This window comes from Benincasa hispida, chromosome 4, assembly GCF_027475165.1.
Source record: "Benincasa hispida cultivar pf3 chromosome 4, pf3_genome.v1.1, whole genome shotgun sequence".
In the NCBI taxonomy this organism is placed as follows: domain Eukaryota; kingdom Viridiplantae; phylum Streptophyta; class Magnoliopsida; order Cucurbitales; family Cucurbitaceae; genus Benincasa; species Benincasa hispida.
This window is the reverse complement of record NC_143481.1, coordinates 18,784,690-18,788,073: the sequence shown is the minus strand read 5'-3', so window position 1 is coordinate 18,788,073 and position 3,384 is coordinate 18,784,690.

Genomic DNA, 3,384 nt, shown 5'->3' with positions numbered 1-3,384 from the left:
CCAAGGAGGTTACCTTGGTATTCTCGATGTGAGAATCCAGAGGGTGGGCTCCGTTCAGACTTGGAATGAGGCAGATGAAGGAGGAATGATCAATCGTGTACACGATTGAGCAAGTGGGAGAAGACAGAAACTTATCGCATAGGTCGATGCCCAATCGTTTAGCTAAAGCTAAACGATCGTCTAGAAAAAGCTAAGTAATCGTTTAGCTCATTACATAGCTTAGTATCTGTCGCCTACAAATACTACACGATCGTTTACTTTGGGCAAGCTGTCGCTTAATAAATACTGCACGATCGTTTAGCTCACCTAAGCTGTCGCTTAGTAAATCTGTATTTGCTTGACAAGCTTTCGTGAGATGTTTTTCTGAGAGAGAATCTTAAAATAATTTTTCAACATTTTTTAAAAACTTACTAAAATTAGGAAAACAATTTTCCTTTTATCTCACGGTTACCATGAACCACCAATAACCATCCACTCAATTAGTTATTAAAGAAAAAGATTTAATTATCTAATAATTAATAGTATTATAAATATAAATAATAACCAACTTATCATACTATATTTATAACCTATAGTTTTAATATTTCATCTCATGAAACATATAAACCATAGTTCTTTTTCTATTCCATGGTACTTAATGTAATTCTCATTTACATCAATCCACCACTAGATATATCTCATACATCATACCAATTATATCATATATAATCAAAATACCTCTTGTTAATTTGAACACTTCAAATCAACACTAAGAACTGATTCCCAACTGAATCCATTGAGCTATCAAGGGGACCTTATGGACCTGTAGCTCGAAGCTTCGACGGTATGTGAATAACTGACTAAACTCTTTAGTCACAGAATCCACCATCCATTAACTGCCAGGCACTTTGATGCGAGGAAAAATGAGAGAGGAAAAATAAATATACGTGCATCTTATGATATACGTTGATCTCCATGCGTCAATGGTCATGTGTTGGACTAAGAAATATGCAATATGTGTTTAAGAATTTATGCGATGACCATGCATTCCTGCCACAAGTTTTCTTGCTTTCTCGCCAAGTATAACGAGAACGCAATTTTCTCGGGATGATTCGAGGTCAAACTCAGGGACTTGTAACTAAATATTGCAAAGCAATGCGTTTGAGGCGATGAATAAAAGAAAAAAGAAGTTAAAAGACTATGCGCTACTCCTACTCCTAACTAAATAGATTGAGCAATGGAAGTATGACTATGAGAATTGGTAGAGACGCGACAACTGTTAACGCGTAATAAGATGCATGAAAAAATAAATAGAATGGAGAGGATATATTCACCCATCATTAAGCTTGGTCTCAAGAGTAATACCAGCTCACCACACTAATGCATCGCACACCTCTTGGCGGTTAGCCACATGCTTATATCTCTATAACGCATGGTTGCGTTGAGCAAAAGAATATTCCTATCTTTAGGAACACTGCTTACTTTTCTTAGTGAGCTCCACTACTTACCCTCTCGAGCAGTTAATCGCAGCTAATAAGCTCATAGACAAGCATTGCGATAGCTCATAGACAAGCGTTGCTATAGCCTCACACTAAGCAAAGAGGATTAACTCACTATACTCGCGTAACACACACCTCTCGGTGGTTTGCTACATGCTTCATATCTCTATGTCGCATGATTGAGTATGTGATAACGCTTGTAATCTTTACTTGTTCGTTGCAATGAAAGTAAGGGATGATAAAGAAGAAGATAATGAAGATAGTGTCAAAAGAAATAAAGAGATCCATTGATTACAAAATGTATTAATGTCTTAAGCCAAAATGTAATATAATATAGAGATAAGAAGAGAGGTGAAGGGCTAGATGTAGGCAATCTCTTGCTTCCATCAGATGTATGTCAAGGTTGCTGGTGGTGCCATGGATGGGCGGTGAAGTAGTCTCTCTCGACTGGTACAAATAACATAAAGAAATGTAACCAACATTTATTGGAAAAAGCAACCCGGGACCAAAAGCGATTAGCTCTATCTCCGACAAAGCTTCAGTCATCACTTAGAATGGGTTGAAGGAATGACGAACCCTCGAAGAATGTCTCGCTCACGCTTTCATCTGTGATCATAAGGATCTGCCTTAAGGCAGAACTCGGATTCCTTGAATTTGGGCTCTAAGGCTCTATTTATAGAGCTCAATCGTCGACAGCATTAGTGGTCCCACTCTGAATCACTGCCACTTTTGGCATGGTAGGTGAAATGTCAACATCACCTTTTTTATACTCCCAAGGTATGCGTTCATGCTTTTTTTTTCCGAAGTACCAACGCATTCCACCCACCTTGCAATCAACCTTCTATCATGGTTATTACTCTGTAGTCGCAACATCCATGCGATGAACGTATGCGATCAACCTTGTGATGGTCTGGCATCAACGCATGCAATTAAATTTGTGATGGTTTGGCTTCAACGCATGTGATTGATTTCTACGATAGCTACAAAAATAGACATTTTGACACCTTATAATGCATGATATAGGGTTAGCAAGGATTATTAGTGTTGATCGTTAGCAAGGATTATTAGTGTTGATCGTCGCAAGCTCATTTTTCACATAAATTTTTAGTATTATCAACGTATATTCTGCTTGTTAGCCCTCATAATTCTAAGTAAAAGGCTACAATAGCTTGCATTTCTACCAGCTATCACACTCCACTAAAGACCGACAACTGAACTCTCCTTACCACAGATATATTATGTGTCCATCTTAACCAATCAGCAGTGCGACAAATAACCCTTAACAAATCACTCGTAAGTACAGTTGGGCCAATAATCATTATGCCCCTGTAGTTACGTCTAACTCCTTAAGTACCACTGATCCCTCTAATGAACATAAGTCATAGTTCTATTATGATTGAGTCCTCTCTTCCAAAGAGAAGTTGTGGCCACTATGTTCAAGCCCCATAATCAGTCCTTAAGGGAGCAATCTCTCTACTTATCCCTGCTTCGGGAAAGGAGTGAATTCCATCTTGTGGATTGAGTTCTCAACTCCCAGATCAGACAAGTCCCCTAAAAGGTAGGAATATTAAGTTGGCAATCTGACCACTCTCACCCATACTAATCAAAGGACCGCTCTCAAAGGCAGGAGTTTCCAAAACACTCAGTATTAAGGTCGTGTCACCTATAGTCGTTTAGGTGAGATGTAAATCTCTAGTATCAACGGCGTTATATACAGAGTCTAATCTCGTGGTCCAGGTCTTATACAAACTCTTTGTATAGGACACCCCCGCTTGCACTCTCCACATGAATGGTCGGGATCTACCATCTGTAGTAGTTTCAACACTTGCAAACCTCTACAAAGCGGGTCGTATCCGTAGTGTCACCAGGATCAGGTATCCCACCTTAATAATTATACTACAGACCA